Genomic DNA, 23,499 nt, shown 5'->3' with positions numbered 1-23,499 from the left:
ATTTTGTTGAGCAGGTTGCACAGTATTTAGTGTTCTCTGTACCTATTGTCCTGTGTATTGCTCATAATAAAGTTCGTTAAAAAAAAAAAAAAAAAAAGTCCAATCCCGGCATCCCGCGCTCGATTGAATTCAAATTCAAAAATTGCGCCCGAAGCGTTACGACATGTTTTACGGCAGCGATATCAAACGCTCATTGGCTCTCGCATGCTTCGTCACAGATTGCGACATGCCGTGTTTAAGTTTGTGTACATTTGAAACGGAGAAGCGCGCGCGCCTTCACAGAGCGAACAGTGAACCGAGACCGGATTAACATTTTCATTGATTAAGAATTTAAATTCTGCTCTGTAACGTTACCTCATACACAACTATTACATACTGCCAGAGAGGACTGCGACACATCGTCATGTGAACGACTTTTGGTACCGGTTTTGAAATTTTCTCACTAAATAAATTATTGTGATTAACGTTAAACGTGTAACGTTATGTCTGTTTTCTTTCTTTATAATTGTAGCCTAACCTTACGTAGTTATAAGAAATGGTTAGGTTTAGGGGTAGGATTAGTGGCTCAAACTACTATTTAATGCTATATTGTTAATAAAACTGCCATTTCCCTACACATATGTCCATTACGTTTTATCCTTTTAATATTGTCTATAAAATGGCTATGTTTAGGTGTGGGAGTAGGGTTAAAGGAGAAGTTCACTTTTAAAATGAAAATTCTGTCATCATATACTCACCCTCATGTTGTTTCAAACCTGTATGAATTTCTTTCTTCTGCTGAACAGAAAAGAAGATATTTAGAAGAATATCAGTAACCAGACAGTTTTTGGGTCCCATTGACTTCCATAGTAGGAAAAAAATATACTATGGAAGTCAATGGGACCCAAAAACTGTCTGGTTACTGATAATCTTCTAAATATCTTCTTTTCTGTTCAGCAGAAGAAAGAAATTCATACAGGTTTGAAACAACATGAGGGTGAGTATATGATGACAGAATTTTCATTTTAAAAGTGAACTTCTCCTTTAAGGGATCTTACATTTATACTCTATAAAATGTTCTACTATGTTTTCATATTGCAGTTCCATAAATACTGTGAGCCAAAATGTTGAGATTTAGTGAGAAAATGAAGCTGTTAACCTTTTATGCAGTCCTCTGGGACTTTTTGCTGTTTAAATAATAATAAAAAGGTTAAATGCAAGTCTATTTTTCACTTTTTCTGTCTAGTAAACAGTAGTTAATGTCTTGAATCTAGTAGGTAAAATGTCTTGAATCTAGAACAGCATTACTTTTGTTGAGCTTACAATAAGTTAAATACACTTAAGATGATGTCAGGTTGGTAAATTATGGCTTATTATGGTAAAAGAGGACTGCCTAATATGAGTCAATAATGCTAACTTCAAGACATTTTGTCTCAAAAATGCCAGTTTCCAATCTTATTTCAAGTTGGTGGTGACTTAAATCTAGAACAGCGTAACAATTATAGAACTAAAAATTAGTTAAATACACTTGAAACAAACAGGATGACCAAAAAAAAAAAATGCTACTTTTGAGGGGAAAATACTATTTTTGAGCATGACAAGCTTATTATGAGACACAAAACATCACAATACTAGTAAAATATAGCTAAAAATGAGTTGTCCCAGCTAATTTCAAGATCACTCATATCTTGTAAGGCTTAAATATAATGTCTTATTTCAAGAAATCTTACCAAGAGAATTTTCACTTGTTCCATTGGCAGATTTTTTTGCTTATTACAAGCAAAAATATCTTGTATTAATTTTTTTTTGCTTATTTTTGGAGTGGCCTTTTTTCCAGTGGCACGAGTGATTCTCACAGGATCAGACAAGTCTCTAGACACTCGCCTAAAGAAATCCCAGAGATTATGCGAGAAACTCAACCTACATCCCAATCAGACAGACAGACAGAGACACTCACTTTAATCAGAGAGAGTTTCTCATTGTGGCTCTGAGCAGAACGTCTGATAACATTACAGCAGTTTACATGTGTTACAAGAGTTTAGTTAACTCTTTCACCACAAGCATTTTCTAAAAAAGCCAGCATTTTTGAACATATTCACAAAACTTTCATGTTATATCTTATTTTAATCTTGTTGTTCAGTAAAGCACTTTGGTCTTTGGCTGTTGTAAATTAAACTTGAACTTCATTGCCCCAGTATATTTTGTTTTATGAATATCTGAACATACAACATATTAAACATTTCATTCAGTTTTGATTTATATGCTTTTGAAAGGATTTTTAATTCATCGGACACTTTTACATGATGTTTGAACATACAGTGCAATGCATAAGTGAATACACCCATGCTAAAGTTGACTAAAAAGAGGAATAAAAAATCATATTTTGGAAATTGAACTTAATGCCTTAATTTAAAAAATTAGGAAAAATCCAACCTTTAAGGACACCAATTTTCTTTGTGAATGAATAATGTATCGTAAATAAATAAATGTTCTTCCTTAAAATACATGGTGCATAAGTGAGTACACCCCTATGTTAAATTCCCATAGAGGCAGGCAGATTTTTATTTTTAAGTATTTAAAAAAAATTTTTTTAGGATACTATGCATCCTGATAAAGTTCCCTTGGCCTTTGGAATTAAAATAGCCCCACATCATCACATAGCCTTCACCATACCTAGAGATTGGCATGATTTTATTTCAGTTAGCCTAAAAGCTAGTTTGATTTGCATTGAGAGATGATCTTATGGAAAGTACCCCATGCCAATCTCTAGGTATGGTGAAGGCTATGTGATGATGTGGGGCTATTTTAATTCCAAAGGCCAAGGGAACTTTATCAGGATGCATAGTATCCTAAAAATAAAATAAAAAAAATACTTAAAAATAAAAATCTGCCTGCCTCTATGGGAATTTAACATAGGGGTGTACTCACTTATGCACCATGTATTTTAAGGAAGAACATTTATTTATTTACGATACATTATTCATTCACAAAGAAAATTGGTGTCCTTAAAGGTTGGATTTTTCCTAATTTTTTTAATTAAGGCATTAAGTTCAATTTCCAAAATATGATTTTTTATTCCTCTTTTTAGTCAACTTTAGCATGGGTGTATTCACTTATGCATTGCACTGTAAATGTGTGTCGGCAGTGTGTGTACCCAACCACCCTATAATAGTAAAAATCCATCCACTCTATTTTTAATCCCCATAAATCATAAGCAATGTCTCAGAACAAGCCATTTGCAAATTCTAGCAATGTGACATCACATTGCTTATATGTCTGCCTATGACTGCTGACTGACTCTGCCCTATTAGCATTGACCCCGCCCTGAGTGAGCTGTATGTTTATCTCCTCACCAGAGGATTTATCAGCAGCAGTCAAGTAAGAAATGTATTCTTATTAAAGCTACTAAAGTTTTTCAATCAAGACGAGTGAGTTATTTTCTATTTTTCTTTTGATGTTTGATTTATATTAACAGCATATATAGAAGTAGGTACTGTATATTACGCTGCTTTCACTTTAAAGGGTTAGTTCACCCAAAAATGAAAATTCTGTCAGTAATTACTCACCCTCATGTTGTTCCAACCGCGTAAGACCTTCGTTCATCTTCGGAACATAAATTAAGATATTTTTGATGAAATCTGAGAGCTGGATCACTTGTCCATAGGCTGCTAGGTGACCGAAACTTGCTGGCCCAGAAAAGTTATTAAAGAGATCGTTAATATAGTCCAAGTGACTACAGTGGCTTAATCTTAAGTATATCAAGCGACGAGAATACTTTTTGTGCGCACAAACAAACAAAAATAACGACTTTATTCCACTATTCATTTCCTTCTCTCTGGGCCTCGTAGTGTTTTTGCGCAGCGCGTCTGTGTTACACGTCATCACGCATCACACACATGACCAGCGTCGGCCAATAGTGAGCCTGTGACGTGTAACACAGACGCGCAGCGCAAAAACACTATGTGAACCAACTAGAGGCCCAGAGAGAAGGAAATGAATAGTGGAATAAAGTTGTTATTTTTGTTTGTTTTTGCGCACAAAAAGTATTTTCGTCGCTTGATATACTTAAGATTGAGCCACTGTAGTCACTTGGACTATATTAACGATCTCTTTAATAACTTTTCTGGGCCAGCATGTTTCGGTCACCTAGCAGCCTATGGAAAAGTGATCAGCTCTCAGATTTCATCAAAAATATCTTAATTTGTGTTCCGAAGATGAACGAAGGTCTTACGCGGTTGGAACAACATGAGGGTGAGTAATTACTGACAGAATTTTCATTTTTGGGTGAACTAACCCTTTAATACACAGATATAATATACACATGCGATTTCTTTACTTGCTGTTTACATTCACAGACATAACGTACTCGGTTACTAACATAACCTCGGTTCTCTCTAGAAGAGGGAACGAGTACTGCGTTTTTATTAAAAACGCTACGGGAAAAGTCTCTTTTCACGAAATACTGAAGCAAAAAATTATCCTTAATTTTCATACATGTAAAGCGCGTTGCAGCAGTACTCAGCTATGGCGAGACGGCTTGCTCGCTCATTGGCTGCTCTGCGGCAACTGCATAAGCCTATCGAGCGAGGCCTGAGGTGACGTCAGGCCAATGAGGGCGCTTCGCGCCCTCCTTGCCATTTCCCGCCGAGACGGGTGTGGCTAACCTCTATAAAAGGAGCTCGAAAAGGCTGATTCACTTGATTTTCATCGCCGAAGCGAACCAGAGTGAACCGTACGCACGGCAGAGAACGCAGTACTCGTTCCCTCTTCTAGAGAGAACCGAGGTTACGTTAGTAACCGAGTACGTTCTCTTACGAGAGTCCTCTCGTACTGCGTTTTTATTAAAAACGCTACGGGAACCCCTTGTAAAACGCCGTGCGTGCTGGGATAAAAACACCGATCACTGGAAGCTAAGCCAGATGTACAGTGCATAACCACCAGATAGACTCACAAAGAATCCGTGAATAAGGGAGGGGGACCTTAATTCCCTAAACTGTAACGTCCGCAGACGTAAACATGACCTCACAGAGAGAGTCTAGAGACAAGAGGGGATTCCCTCCGTCCTTATATGGTCGCGCCAGCAGACGCGAATATGACATCACATAGACAGGGTGGGGAACCTGAACTAAATGTGGGAAATGTGGGTCTTACACAATTCTGCCCATAAGACAGTCGGTAGCGCGTTGCGCATGCGATTTCAGTGTTCTAGTTAGACAGCTGAATCGACTACACCGATAGTAGCTTAGCCTGCAAGGCGGGAACTTCTAGGTTGTAAAACCTAATAAATGTAGACGGCGAGGCCCAGCCTGCCGCCGTACATATATCCTGTAAGGAAATCCCGCTGGACCAAGCCCACGAGGAGGCAACGCCTCTCGTGGAGTGCGCTCTGACTCCCAACGGGCACTGAATGCCCTTGACAGTATAAGCCAGCGCTATGGCGTCAACTATCCATCTGGATAAGCTCTGTTTCGAAACAGCCATTCCCTTGGAACGTCCACTGAATGAGACAAAGAGCTGCTCAGTCTGTCTGAAGACAGCAGAGCGGGACACGTAAGCTCTTAAAGCCCTAACAGGGCAAAGAAAACTTGAGTCCCCTTCCTCACTTGATCCCGGCAGGGCAGACAGGGAGATAACCTGAGCCCGAAACGGCGTGTTGAGGGACTTTGGCACATAGCCATGCTTAGGTTTGAGTATGACTTTAGAGTCATAGGTCCAAACTCTAAGCACGCTGGGCTCACGGAGAGCGCGTGCAGGTCGCCGATGCGCTTCACCGAAGCGAGAGCCATCAAAAACACTGTTTTGAAAGACAAATGTCTGAGGCTAATAGATTGGATAGGCTCGAAAGGGGCACCCTTCATGGCCGCCAAAACTGTAGAAAGGTCCCACATAGGGACTGAAGGAGGTCTGGGTGGATTCAGCCTCCTAGCTCCCCTGAGGAAGCGGATGACTAAATCGTTCCTTCCTAGTGACTGACCCAGCGTTGTTCCAGAGAACGCTGTAATAGCCGCCACGTAAACTTTGAGCGTGGAAGGGGATCTGCCATTATCCAACAGCTCCTGTAGGAAGGAGAGAACCTTCGTTACCTCACAATCGAGAGGTGATAGGCTCCGAGCTGTACACCAGCCGGAGAAAACCGACCACTTTGAGGCATAAAGCCGCCGAGTTGACGGCGCTCTGGCCTGAGTGATGGTATTTATCACTCCCTCTGTGAGGTCAACGGATATCCGTTGAGCGCCCACACATGAAGGGACCACAGCTCCGGGTGTGGGTGCCAAATCGAGCCCCCGGCCTGCGAGAGGAGATCTCTCCTCAATGGCACTGGCCATGGAGCGATGTCTGCTAGCTGCATCAGGACTGGAAACCATGCTTGGTTCTTCCAGAACGGTGCTACAAGCAGCACTGGGCATTCTGTTTCCCTGACCCGCTCTAACACCTGTGGCAGGAGGGAGACGGGGGGAAAAGCATATAGCGGGCAGCGCGGCCACATCTGGGACAGCGCGCTGTCGTTCTTGGAAAAGAACACGGGGCAATGAGCGTTTTCGCGGGACGCGAACAGGTCCACCTCCGCTCTGCCGAATCTCTCCCACAACAGCCGGACTGTTTGTGGGTGTAGAGACCATTCGCCCAGGGGAATGTTGTTCCTGAACAGTCTGTCTGGGCCCACATTCTGGAGCCCAGGCACATGCACTGCCCTCAGCGAGCGCAAATTGTGCTGAGCCCATATTAGGAGGCGTTTCGCCAGCCTGTACAGGGATGTGGATCTCAGACCTCCCTGGCGATTTATATAGGACACCACGGCCGTGTTGTCCGAACGGACTACGACGTGTTGGTCCTTGATGTGGGGACAAAAACGCGTCAGCGCGTTGTGCACTGCCAGCATTTCCAGGCAGTTGATGTGTTGGAGCTTTTCTCGTTCCGACCACAGGCCGAAGAACGGTCTGCCCTCGAGCAGCGCTCCCCATTCCGAGGTGGATGCGTCTGTCGACACCATCCTCACTCTCGAGGAAGTCCCCAGGCTTACACCTGATTGGTACCAGCCGTCCGCCAACCAAGGTATCAGGGCTGTCACACAGCTTTGATTGACCTTGAGGCGTAACCGGCCGGACACCCACGCTCCGCGCGGTACTCGCGCTTTCAACCAGAACTGCAGAGGGCGCATGCGGAGCAAGCCCAACTGAAGAACTGGTGATGCTGAGGCCATGAGACCTAGCATCTTTTGAAACATCCTGAGCGGGGTAGTCGCGCCGCGGCGGAAGGATCTCGCCGCGCGCTGAATGTGCAGCACGCGCTGTGGCGACAGCCGCGCTGTCATAGACTGAGAGTCCAGAATGGTACCCAGAAACGAAATCGTTTGACTGGGGTTCAGTGAACTCTTCGTCCAATTGACCGTGATACCAAGATTCTCGAGGTGATCGAGTAACATGGTTCTGTGCTCCACGAGCTGTGATCGTGATTGAGCTAGGATCAGCCAGTCGTCCAAATAGTTCAGCACTCGTATGCCTCTGAGTCTGAGAGGGGCGAGCGCTGCGTCCATGCATTTCGTAAATGTACGAGGTGCCAGGGACAAACCGAACGGCAGGACTGTATACTGGTATGTCTGACCCTCGAAGGCGAATCTCAAGTATCGCCTGTGATGTGACGCTATCTGTATTTGAAAATACGCGTCCTTCAGATCTATTGACATAAACCAGTCTCCTCGGCGAACATGCGCGAGGATTTTCCTGGTCGTGAGCATTTTGAAACTGCGTTTCACTAATGCTTCGTTCAACCGTCTTAGATCCAGTATGGGTCTGATACCACCGTCCTTTTTGGGGACTAGAAAGTATCTGCTGTATAGCCCCCCTTCGCTTTGAGCTTGGGGTACACGCTCTATCGCCCCTTTGCTTATCAGTTTTGATATTTCGGCGCGAAGTAGGTGTGCTACTTCTAAAGTCACCGTAGTTTCGACGCGCGCTGTGAAGCGGGGAGGGCGTCGACAAAACTGTAGCGAGAAGCCTCTGTTTATAATGTCTAGCACCCAGTCCGAAACCCCTGGAAGCGCTGCCCATGCCTCTGCATGGCTGCCTAAGGGTTGGATGCGAAGCGCGCTCTGTTCGCCGTGCAACAGAGGTGCTTCGGGGCGCAATAACATAGGCGTTACGCCTGTGACATTCGAGGCGGGGAGCGCGCTTATTACAGCGGGCAGAACGCTCGTCCTCGACCCTACTACAGTGCTTAACTGAGTGAGGGAGGGCTGAGAAAGTCTCGTGGGACTCATGCTGTCTGCGAGTAAATGTGGGCGGGAAACGGGCACATTCACTGCTTTGGACGCTCTGCCTGCCTGAGCAGAGCGAGCGCGCACAGGTCCCGTTTTTACAGAGAGCCTGTGATCTGTGAGACATAGTGTTCGTGGGCACTGGGAAGTGGGCACTTTTACTATGTTGGAAGCGCAATCGACCTGAGTTGATTTTATGTGCGCGAGCCCTAGGGGGAAGCGCGCTGATCACAGTGGACAGAATGCCTGCGCTCGACCCCGCTGCGGTGTTTAACCGAGCAAAGGAGGGCTGGGTGAGTCCCATAGGACATATAATGGCCGTGAGTAAGTGTGGGCGCGGGAGAGCGGGCACAGTTACTGCAATGAGTGCACTGTCTGCCTGAGCAGAGTGAATGCACACAGGTTTCGTCTTTACAGAAACCACAAGGCATGCAGAACATAGTGTTTGTGGGCACTAGGCAGTGGGCACGTTCACTATGTTGTGTGCGTGATCGACCCGAGTCGAATATATGAGCGCGGGCCCTGTGTGAAGGGCTGTGCTAGTGTGTAGGGATGGGCACTAGCAGTGGGCATCTTCTCTACACATATAGCATCATCGGCCGTGGCCGGGACTTCGGTAGAAGTCCGGCCATGTACCACGTGCTCGTGGGCTGCAAAAAACACGTCTGCAGTTGCCTCTCGGGGAACAAACAGAGTGATTTGCATTCGGCGGCATAAATATTTTCTGCCGGCAGGCCTGGGATTCGAACCACGGATCCCCCGCGCGAAAGTCTAAGAATCTACCACTGGACCACAGTGTAGATACTTAGACAAAGTCAGCGCGAGTATTATCCACACTGGCGTCTGCTTGCAGGCATGTACCACGTGCTCGTGGGCAGCAAAAAAACACGTCTGCAGTTGCCTCTCGGGGAACAAACAGAGTGATTTGCATTCGGCGGCATAAATATTTTCTGCCGGCAGGCCTGGGATTCGAACCTCGGATCCCCGCGCGAAAGTCTAAGAATCTACCACTGGACCACAGTGAAGATACATAGATAAAGTCAGCGCGAGTATTATCCACACGTGCTCGTGGGCAGCAAAAAACACGTCTGCAGTTGCCTCTCGGGGAACAAACAGAGTGATTTGCATTTTCAGACGCCTGCAAAATGCCAGAATGTGAGAAGAGTGGATATCGCCCAGTTTCAGCGGGGCTGAAAACACTCCATTCTCCTTTCGCCAGTGACGCACGGGAACCGTAGAAACGGTGTTCGGTTGCAGGCAAGCGGGTACTACGCGCTCGCTGGCTGCAAAATGCATCTCTGCAGTCGCCTTCAGGGGACTGACAGAGCAAAGCATTGGCGGCATAAATATATATGCCGCTAGACCGGGATTCAAACTCCGGTCTCCCGTGTGGACAACCTATAATTCCACCACTGAGCCACAGGGGGATACAGGCTTTTGAAAGCGGCGTCAACATGTATTCTTCGGCGTTTGCTGGCAGGCAAGCGTGTATAACAGACTCACTTGCTGCAATAATATTTCCAGTCGCCGAACAGGGAACTGAGAAATGTGAGAGAAAAGAGGTCAGACCGACCAACGGTGGGACTAAGAACACTCTTTTCTCCTTCGCCGGTGAATGACGCGTGCAGAGGCAGGGTAGCTTTTCTTGTAACGTAAAGAAAAACTAATCCCGCCATCCGCTTCCAGGAAGGGCAGCCTCGGAAAGGATGCCCGGCGAGTCCTCAGAGTCACCGTAGGCAATTGGCTCGGAGTGAAGGCGTTTCGCCGTCAGCGAGCGCGAGCGCTGCATGAGAAGGCATCTTGAAAAAGACGCAGCTCTTTTAGGGGTGAGTGTTGCAAAGCGAACACACACACACACACATGGCGTCGGAAAGCGCAGCAGGTACGGCGGTAGAAGGCGGGGTTGGCCAGCGGCTTCGAGGGCTCGTCCCGCTGAAGTGCTTGCATCAGACGACGCGTGCTTCCTCGTGATCCAGCGATGCGTGAGCTTCGCTGAAGAGATGAAAAATCAAGTGAATCAGCCTTTTCGAGCTCCTTTTATAGAGGTTAGCCACACCCGTCTCGGCGGGAAATGGCAAGGAGGGCGCGAAGCGCCCTCATTGGCCTGACGTCACCTCAGGCCTCGCTCGATAGGCTTATGCAGTTGCCGCAGAGCAGCCAATGAGCGAGCAAGCCGTCTCGCCATAGCTGAGTACTGCTGCAACGCGCTTTACATGTATGAAAATTAAGGATAATTTTTTGCTTCAGTATTTCGTGAAAAGAGACTTTTCCCGTAGCGTTTTTAATAAAAACGCAGTACGAGAGGACTCTCGTAAGAGAACCAACTGCATTTATGTGAACTTGTGTGTTTTTGACATAACCTTCAGTTGTATATGACAGTTTAAACGCAATAAGACGTGAAAGAGAACTTTAATACTCACGGGACGTGCCGTCTTACATCCAGCTTTCTGTGCACATGCTTTGGATGTGTGCGCTCAGAAACCATATATAAGAAGTTTAGGCTGATATGGCTTTAAAACGCATGCAGATAATAAACTTTCATGATGATGAAAAACTTCAATGTCATGTGAGTGTGACCGTGATAGATGATAATCAAAACCAAACAGATGTTTTAGGCTATGTTTACACGGAAACAATCTGAAGAGAAAATGCAAAAGTGCCGTTGCGTTATCACTTTTTATTCTGCATTTAGACGAGCATTATGGGGGCGAAATCTGCGTGCATATGGTGATGCAAAATGTGTGTGAAATTCGATGTAGTATGCACTCCAGGCGGCTAGGTGGCAATGTGAAGCATTGCCACACAACAACACCAAGTCCGCGCGCCTGCGTACAACCTTCATTGTCTAGCAGACTTTTGCGTTTTTACCCTTTAGACGGGAACGTGACGGTGGAGCATCCACTCTGGAGGGTGGTTTCACTTTTTTGCGTTTTTAAGCCCCAAAAACGCCGTCGCCGTCTAAACGAAAGGCACATCTGATAAAATATTTTTACATTTTCACCCGCGAGCGTTCTCGTGTAAACAGGGACTTGGTTTTGGCAGAGTATCTGAGGCACAAACTGTAAAGACTCTACCCTCTTCTGAAAAGCTGGTGGGGAGCAGCAGCTCATTTGCATTTAAAGATACATGCCTTCCAATCAAAAATGGACATTTACAACATGGCTTAATAAATGATCTCTGGGGTATTTTGAGCTGAAACTGTATAGACACATTCTGGGGACACCTGAGACTTATATTACATCTTGTAAAAATGTGCATAATAGGTCTTGTTTTGTGATCACGTTGGCTTAATTGTGCGTAAGCAACTTCCACCTCCTTCTGGTTTACGCAGACCTACCTCTACTACGCTTGATTTTGGATACAAAATGCTGTACTATTTTAAGAAGATGTGTAACAGCAGAGGTGGGAAGAGTAATAAAATATTCTACTCAAGTAAAAGTACTACTAAAATTAAATTTTACTTAAGTACAAGTAAAATTACTGGTCTAAAAATCTACTCAAGTAAAAGTAAAAAGTAGCTCATTTAAAATTTAATCAGAGTAGAAGTTACTGAGTTACTTTTTTAACAGCGGGGGTGGTGGGGGACTCTAACGTGTAGGGTTGTAATGGTATGAGATTGGAAATATCACGGTTTATGGTATTAAAGGGATAGTTCACCCAAAAATGAAAATTAGCCCATGATTTATTCACCCTCAAGTCATCATAGGCGTATATGACATTTTTCTTTCTTTTCTTTTCAGAGTTATATAAAAAAATGTACTGGTTCTTCCAAGCTTTACAATAGCAATGAATGGCCGTTTCTGTTTTGAAGTCCATAAAAGTACAATCTATCCATCATAAAAGTGTTCCACACAGCTCCGGGGGGTTAATAAAAATTTCAATAAAACATGTCTAATCAACTAAATTTAATAACTGATCATTAGATTAACAACTATTTTTAACATTAATATTTTTTTTAAATGTTTAAGAATAATAGAGTCCTATGAAATGTATTTTATTCAGAAAATGAATGTTTCTTTTTATGATTTAATACAAATATATGATCAAAAACGGTGGTAATCAAATGAAAATGTAAACTTTTATCCTTTTATTTTTTGGGGAAGTTCTGCAAAACAGATTTACTAAATTATACGGAGACCCTGAGGGGACCTTTGCAAATAATAATAATAATAATAATAATAATAATAATAATAATAATACGGACTTTCGCGTTGCACGGGAAACTTTCGCGTGCACACGAGAAAGTTTTGCATGCTCACGCGTTACAATTTCCGGTTTGCGTTATAGCGTCATTAATACAAATGTGGAAATATGGATGATGTATATATGTATCATTTATGTATATATTACATTGCCAGCATGGGGGAAACAAAATATTAACATAAAAAAGTACGAAATATTAAATGGATAGTTAACAAGAAAGTGAAAATATTTACTCTTGTTCCAATCGAGGAGGACCTTCTTCTGAGGAACACAAAAGATGTTAAGCAGAATATTAGGCATTGGCAGCCTCAGTATCCATTTACAACCATTGTATGAAAAATATGAAATCAAATGATGACAAAGAAAGCTGATGACTAACATGTTTGTGTTCACAGAAGAAAGTCTGAAAAAGACAGAATGTTTTAAATTTATATAAAATATAAAAATATAAATTTTAGATAAAGGTTTGATTTTTTTTATTCAAACTGCAATTAGTAGTGTAATTGAATCAGTGTATCTGTCGTTTTTTGATTTAATATTTAAAGTAGAAAATTAGAAAAGAGTTGCTTTTTCGTTTTATAAACAATATTTCTAAAACGTTTTTCGTTCTGAGGTAGAAAATTTAATAAACAGCTTGAATATTCGATTTCTAGTCAAGTCAAGTTGCTCTTCCTTCATCCTCCAACTACCCGGATGTCTGTCACAGTAACTTGAAATTGAATTTGGTGATCTGAATCTGAATTGTGAGAACTGAATGTGAGGATATATAGAGAGTTGAATTTTCAGTGAGGATCAAATTGTATTGGACTTCAGTTCCAAACAAATAAATTCAATTTCAAATTATACAATTCAGATTCAGTTTTTCAATGCAATTATTCAAATTAAACAATACAATTTCAAATTATGTGATTCAAATTCAGTTTTCCAATGCAATTATTCAAGTTTAGCAATTCAAATTCAAATAAAATCGATTCAAATTCAGTTTCTGGTGGCACATATTTCAGCCCATACAAGTCGCCTTCATTTATATAGCGCTTTTAACAATATGGTTGCAAAGCAGCTTTTGCATAGATAATAGGAAATTACTGTAACAGATTTATAGGCTTTACAACAGCTCTTGGATAAAGTACACGTCCGCATCATGTTGTTTTCTTTCTTTTTCAAAGGCATGACATTTTGTAGTCATTTTGAATGTACACAAATAAAAATATACATTTTACTGTTTCGAATGACAGAGTATGAAACGATAAAGTATTAAGTTATTTCCCCAGCTGAGGAACAAATCCAAGTGATGGCGCCGGCGAATCGCGCTTTAACAACATCGGTTCACTTCTGGCGTTAACTTGACATCGCAGCTGGTTCATTATTAAATTATTATTAATTCCTGTTCATTATTAAACTTTGGACCGAACGAAAGATGCGCAAACCCAACTTTGCGGTATAGTTTCAGTTTCGATTCAAATAAATTCGTTTAGGCTTGGCGTTTAAAATAGGCTAAAGGTTGTTTGTAATAAAGGGCACAATGGGCTATTTTTATAGGCTATGTATTTTTTTTATTATTATAAGTGGTTACTTATTTTTCATTTCTTGTTGTTTTCTGATACCATTCATTTAAGGATTTGGCTAGCCAGTAAAGGGAAGTAAAATACGCATAGCCTATATGTTATTAATAGTGTTTATAATGTTAATGTTGTATTTTATTTACAAGTCTTTTACACTATTTCTGAATAGACTAGCCTAATAATATAATGCGTGTTTCCCTCTCAACATGACTGAGTGCACCACGCACAAGCGCGCATCCTTGAGATATAAATTATAGGCTAATACATTTTAATAAAAAAAGGCCTACATCATAAAACTCAGAAGAGTATGTATTTTAATATCTCTGATGTTCTCTGTTCTCTGGTTGTTAGATAGTCAGTCTGAATGACAGTTCATGCATGAACGTTAGGACTATTATACAGTCAATTATTATTACCTTTTTGTATTAGTGTTTAAAATATTTAATTTACAACGAATTATATTGATTTATATCTTAATTTATTATTATTATTATTATTAATATTATTATTATTCGTATATATAACACTTTACGGTAAGGGTAAATGAATTATCATGAATTCATGTATAAATTCATGCATGAATTATGCATTCATTCATGCATTAATATCTCATGAATCATCAGGAACTAACACAAGTTCAACGTTTTTCATTCATGACTTCATAGATGAACAACACCTTAATTAAAACATTAACTAAGAGGAGTACATCATCATGAATTATGATTTATTACGCATGATGTTTTCTTTGTTCACAGTTATGCCACCATTAATATCACATTGTTCATCAATGTTTCAAAGGACGTAGTCAACACTTTACACTCTCAGAAAAAAAGGTACACGGTGGTACAAATAATGTTCCTCAAAGAACAGTTTTGTACCTTTTCAATAATAGTACCTTTAATGGTACAGGAAAGACCACTGATGATACTGTTTGGTACCTGTTAAGGTACAATTGAAATGAAGGTACATAATTGTTCTCACATCAAGGGTACAGTTATGGACCAAATTACTATTTCATTCATGATTGGTTGCTGTGTTGAGTATTTTGCATAGCAACAAGACACTGATTGGTCGAAATCGCTTCAGCCACGGAAATTTCCGAACTGACAGCGGGAAGCAGCTACACGGCTGCAGTGCGGTCGAGATTATTTTATCAAACTTGAAGAAGACGAAATTTAAAGGTGAGTTCTTATAATTTATGTATATATTTAGTTCACAAGTCTAAAATATAAATGTTTCAGCCACTTAACGTTATTTTAGCGAGTTGCTTTGCTCCAAATGCTTTTTAGCCATTTGACTTGTAAGTTATAACGTTACACTTTTTAATTTTTTTAATGCAATTATTGACTATTATTAAGTCATCACGTGTACAATATATGGCGTTTGTTCTCCATTATCCACCATAACGTTAACTGTTAAATGTTAACTTTGCTATTAGGCGACATGAAACTTATTGCCCAAGGTTGCTGCAGCCGTTACTGCATTTTCAAATAGACCGGAGAGCGGGAACTTCGGGAAGCAGATTACGAGCACGGAGCACCACCACAAGCCATGGCCTCCGCCCTCGTCAGAAGTACTTTAGTGGCTGGACTCGAATTATAAGACGAAGAGAAGAGGAAATTCAAAGGTGGGTTTTATGTTTATGTTTAACCAAATAAAATGTATAAAACGTTACAGCTACTCAACATGATAATAGCGAGTGTAACGTTAAATAGCTTATTTGTACGAATCCAGTCAGTGATAGCCGTCTGCATAATTTTTAAAGCAATTGAGTTTCTGTGTCGTAAGTTCACATTTAAAACATTATTGTTGTAAATGAATGCTCAACCAGAGGTGCCATGCTGGTGTAGCCTACTTTACATTAGTCCACAATGCGGTTTTGGAACAACGTGATTGAGCGCCAACGAACAGTGCGCAGATAAAATAGTTGATCACTCGTTCTGTTTTTGAATGCGATGTCATATACTCAGCTAATGTGTCTTTGATTTTTAGATCATGATGGGGTAAACTGCATGGTAAACTGTCAGTGCTGGTCATCTGAAAGTCTTCCTGCGTCCTCAGCTGTGAGGCAAGTATCAGTACAATGTGTTATTTGAGTTTCTTAATCTTATGATATTCTTTTTTCTGATGAGGTTGAATATTTCTAAGACAAAATGTTTGCCATAATGACAGAGTGATGTCAATCTTGATAAAGCACAGTAACTGCACTTCAAATGAACTCTGAAAGATTTCGGTCACTTAACTGAAAGTATATTCACCTAAAACTCTGACACTCACAAAGTATGGTAACGTTAGCATACCGGTACCAAATGTCAATATGAAATGTAATGTGTAAAATGGCAATGTATTTCTGTAGGCTATTTATATTTACATTTTCTATATGATATGTGCAACATCTGGAGCAAAAAAATATTCAAAATCAATAATATAATAATTTGCATTACTACACTAGCTTTAACATAAAATTAAAACATACATTGAATTTTTTTTAAGTTCAAAAATAGAAAATGAAATGTATTACAGAAATTAGATGTTTAAAATGTTCAAGCAAATATTATAGCAAAACTATAATTTAGGTTATTTTTCCTAGTTGCTTTTACACTCAAAGTTAAGGCACTTGATGCAAAGATCATCTTGGAATCCTTTTTTTAAATCCAGATTGAATTTTGCCACGTTCATCGCGGGTATTTAATAAAAATGCAATCATAAGTGTCTTAACTGTGAGTGTAAATGCAATTAAGGAAAATAGCATTTAAATTATCATTTTGCTACAATTTTACGTTGAACATGTTAAAGGGTTAATTAGTTCACCCAAAAATGAAAATTCTTTCATCAATTACGAGCTTTCTGACCCCCCATAGACAGCTAAGCAACTACCACTTTGATGCTTTAAAAAGTTCCTAAAGTGATTGTAAAACTAATCCATATGAATTGAGTGTTTTAGTCTAAAATTTGTGCTGTATGATGAACAGGTTGAATTTAGGCTTTTATTCATCAATTCACATCAGATAATACGGTAAAAGGAAGCTCTAGCATGTTCCCTTGACATGCGAAAACAAATGAGGTTCATTCTCGTGTGTTGCGCAGCACGTTTGAGAAAGAGGTTTGTTCTCACGTGTCAAGCATGTTCGGTTGAGCTTCTGAAATCTGTTCATCATATAAAGCGATCATGTCTTATGAAAATTTGAACTACGGTAAACTGCTCGATTCAAAAGGATTGGTCTTACGATCTCTTTATGAACTTTTTGAAGCATCAAAGTTTTAGTTGCATGGACTGTCAATGGGGGGACAGAAAGCTCTCAGATTTCATTAAAAAGATCTTCATTTGTGTTCCAAAGATGAACGAAAGTCTTACAGGTTTGGAACAACATGAGAGTGAATAATTAATGACAGAGTTTTTTTAATTTTTGGTGAATTGTGCCTTTAAACATCTCTAATCATTTTGTAATATGTTTAAATTACCGGTATATGTTAAAACAAGTGTAGGAGATGGCTAATTTAATTATATTATTGAATTTGAATTGTCACTTTGCCCCAAACATTGCACATATGGTATGGAAAATGTAAATTTAAATAAGAACATTGCCATTTTATATATTACATTGCCATTTTGCATATTAAATTTCAAAATGTCTTTTGATACCTGAATGCTACCATAATAAAGAGATCGTAAAATAATTTGAATTGAGCAGTTTAGTCCAAGTTTTTCTGTAGAGATACAATCATTTTATATGATGAACAGATTTAATTTAGGCTTTTATTCACATAAAAATATACATCAATTCACACATCAGTTGCAGTAAACAGAAGCTCAATCATGTTTGCTAAACGTGCGAAAACCGATGATGTTCATTCTCATGTGTTTTGCAGCACGCTTGAGCTTCCGCAAGAACCACTGAGGTTTGTTCTCGCTTGTCAAAGCAAGTGCGGTTGAGCTTCTGTTTGTTCAATGTTTAAATGTGAATAAAATCCTAAATTTAATCTGTTTATTATACTAAGCGGTAGTCTCTTCAGACATTTTTTACCAAACTTCTCAATTCAAATGGATTAGTTTAACATTTTACTTTTCTGGGTATTTTATATGAAGCTTTAAGTGAATCATTTAAAACTTTGTGGGAAATGTAAAAATGCAGAAAGTTTTTTTGTGTGTGAAAATTGTTTTCTTATCTGCATTTCAGTTATTCCAGAAAATGGACCGAATGCATGCTGTGGTTGATTTAAGGTGTTTCCAGGATTTCTTAAAGGTATAGTTCAGTAATTTTTTTTAATTCTGTCATTAATTATACACCCTCATGTCATTCCGAACCTGTAAGACCATCGTTTATCTTCGGAACACAAATGAAGATATTTTTGATGAAATCCAAGAGCTTTCTGTTCCTCCATTGGTAGCCTACGCAACTAAAACATTCAAGCCCCAGAAAGGTAGTAAAGACACCATTAAACTAATCCAAGTGACTCCAGTGGTTTAACCTCAATTTTATGAAGCGATGTAAGCTTTGTTTTGCCAAAAAAAAAAAAGAAGCATAATTTACCTCTATATTTACAAAATAATATTATCTAAAGCACATTCATGGAACAACACCCGGTCTTGAGTCAACACAATTCGCATGCGTCGTAGTGCTCCCCCTAATAAATAAAGTGTTAAATTGTGTTTTTTTGCTAAAACAAAGCACCTGCATCGCTTCATAAAATTGGTTAAACCACTGGAGTCACATGGATTACTTCAATGATGTCTTTCCTATCGTTCTGGGCCTTGAATGTGTTAGTTGCATTGCTCCCAATGGAAGGACAGAAAGCTCTCAGAATTTCATTAAAAATATCTTCATTTGTGTTCCGAAGATGAACAAAGGTCTTACAGGTGTGAAATGACATGAGGGTGAGTAATTAACAAAATAATTTTCAGGTTGAGGTTTTTGAGGTTGTTAATTTGAGGTTGGCTAAGCTGAAATCCGTTATAGAAGCACATTACATGGATGCCAAACGAGATGTTGAAGGATGTGTAGTTCACCCAAAAAATGAAACAGTCAATGGGGCCCCATTGACTTCCATAGTATGAAAAATATTCTATGGAAGTTAATGGGGCCCCATCAACTGTTTAATTTTCGATTCTCAAAATATCTTTTTTGTTCAAGTTAACAGATTTGGAAAAACTTGAGGGCGAGTAAATGACAGAATTTTCAGTTCTAGGTGAACTATCCCTTTAAGTCTAGAAGTGAAATTTGAGCTTGTCATTGGAAGTATAAATTTAATAAATTTACATCTGTCTTTACTAATATTGATTCTTCATTATGTTCAGGAAGAACCGGCTATCTCAACTCACTGTGCAGATCTTGGGAACGTCTTGACTGGACGTGTCTTCAGTGAGAGGAGAATCTTCAGCAGTGTAAAAATGGAGGGATCTGAAATTGCCGAGCAGTTCGGGTTGGATGATGGTGTTTTAAAAAGTTAAATAAATGCAAGGGTATTGTGTGAAAAGTGGGGGGAAAAAAACAAGTCTAGCTTTGTTGTAGATAAGAAAATATATTTTATGTACTGTAACATTTTTGCATTTTAAATTCTTTCAAATCTTTTTAAAGAAGTGATATTCTGTTAATTTTGCTAAGTCTTTATTGTATTGTGAAATCTTTGATGTATTTACACAAAGATATACTTTACTGTAAGTTGGAATGAAAGTATTCAAATGTTCATATGAATTTGATATGTATTTACAGAAATTATTAAATTGATGCCTTTTTGATTCAGTTGTTGAATGTGCTTGTTATTCAATAGAAAAATAGCCTTTCTCGTAGGAACAAATTTGACACAGTTAAGGTACAAAGGGGCTTGTCACTGGGGCGGTACCTTAAGAGATCAAATTTGTACCTTTGATAAAAGGTACAATATTGTACCAACAAGTTTTTAAAAACAAAAGGTACATTTTGGTTTGCCCATGGTACAAATCATGTCCTTTAAGGTACAAACTGGAATGGAACAAATTTGTTCCTCTATATTAAGGTACAATTTTGTACCAGTAAAAGGTACCGCCCCAGTGACAAGGGTTTGTACCTTCTTTGGTACAAAATTGTACCTTTTTTTCTGAGAGTGTAGTTGAGGGGCCACACACATGATGAAGTCATTGATAGATAATGCTTAGTTAATGATGACTACTGTATTTGAATGTCAACAGAATTTGTGTGCTATGAGCTGTGATTGGTCTATTTTGGGGTCTGTCCAATACAGTAGTCATCATTAACTAAGCATTATCTATCAATGACTTCATCATGTGTGTGGCCCCTCAACTAAAGTGTTGACTAGGTCCTTTGAAACACTGATGAACAATGTGATATTAATGGTGGCATAACTGTGAACAAAGAAAACATCATGATCATGCGTACTAAATCATAATTCATGATGATGTACTCCTCTTAGTTAATGTTTTAATTAAGGTGTTGTTCATCTATGAAGTCATGAATGAAAAACGTTGAACTCGTGTTAGTTCCTGATGATTCATGAGATATTAATGCATGAATGAATGCATAATTCATGCATGAATTTATACATGAATTCATGGTAATTCATGTACCCTTACCGTAAAGTGTTACCGTATTTACAGTATATCTATACAGAAGAAAGCCCTATCTAGGCTCTTCGGTATGGGTTGTGTCAAACCATTCGTTAGTCTGGTTGTTTGATGAGAAAAAGAAGATAGGATTGCATGCCGTGTTTGAACAATTATCAAACATGCAATTATTACGGCAGTAATCATCCATCTATTGTTCAACTGAGTAGATGTAGGTGATATGATAAACCTCGTAGCCTGTTTAAATGGCAGACACCGCTGCTGTCGTGCCTGCTCCGTGGCGGCCATCTTGTCGACCTGCTTGTGGTCCCAGCCAACACAACACTACACCAAAACTTCTCCATTCAGCTAGGTTCATTCATAACTCCATCAAGGTCAGCCAGGAACATTGGAGTTGTAATTGATGATCAATTGAACTTCACAGACCACTTTGCTAGAACTGCCTGGCCCTGCAGATTTGCCTTATACAAAATTTGGAGGATCAGGCCCTTCCTATCAGAACATGCTACACAACTCCTTGTCCAAGCTCTTGTTCTATCCAGACTAGACTATAGTAATGCTCTCTTGGCAGGCCTTCCAGCATGCACTGTCAAAACTGCAACTGATCCAGAATTCTGCAGCTAGATTGGTCTTTAACAAGCTGAAGAGAGCACACGTCACACCTCTCCTTATAAAACTGCACCAATTGCCTCTCGCATCAAATCCAAGGCACTGATGCTTGCCTACAAACAACCCCTGACTCTGCTCCCTTTTACCTAAACTCATTACTCCACACTTACGTGCCATTCAGAAGCTTGCGTTCTGCAAGTTAATGATGCCTCGTGGTGTCATCTCAAAGAGGCACAGAATAATTTTCAAAGACATTCACCTGGACTGTTCCCTGCTGGTGGAAGACCTGCCGAACTCAACCCGAGGTGCTGAGTCCGTTGTCATTTTCAAGAAACGGCTGAAGATGTATCTTTTTCAGCAATACTTGATTCATTAATACTAACACTTTCTTTTCTATATCTTTTTTTATTTTTTTGTGTACTGCGTAAGACTAAATTGGGAAGGGTCACAGCACTTGCATACTGTTGTCCTATTGTTAGTTTAATTGCTTCTATTGCTTTCCTCATTTGTAAGTTGGTTTGGATAAAAGCGGGGAAATTCTCTCTTACTGAGAAAAAAATTGTAATTAAAGGGCACCTATTATGACTCTTTTCACAAGATGTAAAATAAGTCTCTGATGTCCCCAGAGTATGTATGTGAATTTTAGCTCAAAATACCCAACAGATTTTTTTTTTACAGCATGTTTAAATTGTCATTTTTTGGGGCTCAGAAAAACGCGCTGTTTTAGTGTGTATCCCTTTAAATGCAAATGAACTGCTGCTGCACAACACAGGGGGCAATCTCATCTGATAATATCAGAACAGAAACTCTGAGTTGCGGTGTTCATTTCGACTCGGAGTCGGACAATAATGCCTACAGAGCCAGAGAATATATGCTGTATGGAGATAACTTATTTGTCATCTGCTTTTATCCACTATTAATACAAGCCTGCTGTAGCAGCAGACATGGGCAGTATTTCAATTAAATGTATTTTAAATACGTATTTAATTACTTTAGTGTATTTTGTAATTTGTATTTTGCAGGTGTGGAAAAAATAAAATGTAGTTTGTAACAAAATATTTTGAGGGAGTGTATTTAGAGTATTTCAAATACTTAAATACTTAAGAAAAATCACCATATGCTTATCACCATAGTAAATGATTTTGCCATATTTTCGGTCTGATGTTGGCAATGGCAATGTCCAGGTTAGATGCACGAAAATCACGTGACACCCTGTAGACCGGGCTCCCTCCAAGAAGTGAATGAGTTTTGAACACAGGAGAAGAAGTGGCGCTGCTCCTCTTAAAAACGGCATTAAAGGTTTAGTTCACCCAAAAATGCAAATTATGTCAGTAATTACTCACCCTCATGTTGTTCCAACCCTGTAAGACCTTCGTTCATCTTCGGAACACAAATTAAGATATTTTTGATTAAATCTGAGAGCTGTCTCACTCCTCCATAGGCTTCTAAGACATTATAACTTGCTGGCCCAAAAAATGTATTAAAGACATCGTTAATATAGTCCAAGTGACTACAATGGCTCAATCTTAAGTTTATAAAGCGACGAGAATACTTTTTGTGCGCAAAAAAACACAAAAATAACGACTTTATTCCACTTTTCATTTCCTTCTCTCTGGGCCTCGAGTTTTTTCACGTAGTATAACTGCGCAGCGCATCTGTGTTGCACGTCACACGTAGGCTCACTATTGGCCGACGCTGGTCATGTGTGGGATGCGTGTGACGTGCAACACAGACGCGCTGCGCTAAAACACTATGTGAAATAACTCAAGGCCCAGAGAGAAGGAAATTAATAGTGGAATAAAGTCTCTCTTTTTTTGCGCACAAAAAGTATTCTTATCGCTTTATAAACTTAAGATTTGAGCCACTGTAGTCACTTGGACTATATTAACGATGTCTTTAATACATTTTCTGGGCCAGCAAGTTATAATGCCTTATGCCTTATGGAGGAGTGATCCAGCTCTCAGATTTCATCAAAAATATCTTAATTTGTGTTCCGAAGATGAACTAAGGTCTTACGGGGTTGGAACAACATGAGGGTGAGTAATTACTGACAGAATTTTCATTTTTGGGTGAACTAACCCTTTAAGATTATTGTGGGAGTATTTTTGTATTTTCAAAATGCTAATTACTTGTATTTTATTTAAATACATTTTTTACATCAGTATTTTGTATTTTATTTTGTTACATTTCATGAGCCAGTATTTGTAGTTTGTAACAAAATAGTTTTTGATGTATTTGTGCCCACCTCTATGTAGCAGACCCTGTCCGAATGATGACCAAAATATACTGATGAGTTCAGTGAAGTTTATTGTACATCACACAAAAGATGAAGC

General features: G+C 39.7%; 1 long non-coding RNA gene across 1 annotated transcript; it reads left to right on the top strand.

Moving 5' to 3' along the window:
* The first annotated feature begins 14,824 nt into the window (after nt 1-14,824).
* LOC311080472 lies at nt 14,825-20,068 on the top strand. Its single transcript, XR_014605599.1, has 4 exons — nt 14,825-15,625; nt 15,991-16,066; nt 18,177-18,242; nt 19,295-20,068. It is a non-coding gene; the product is annotated as an uncharacterized lncRNA (long non-coding RNA).
* Nucleotides 20,069-23,499: the final 3,431 nt, after the last annotated feature.

The sequence above is a fragment of the Abramis brama genome (genome assembly GCF_963993115.1).
Source record: "Abramis brama genome assembly, chromosome: 3".
In the NCBI taxonomy this organism is placed as follows: domain Eukaryota; kingdom Metazoa; phylum Chordata; class Actinopteri; order Cypriniformes; family Leuciscidae; genus Abramis; species Abramis brama.
Note: the sequence above shows the minus strand (reverse complement) of the source record. Positions and strands in the feature narration are given on the sequence as shown.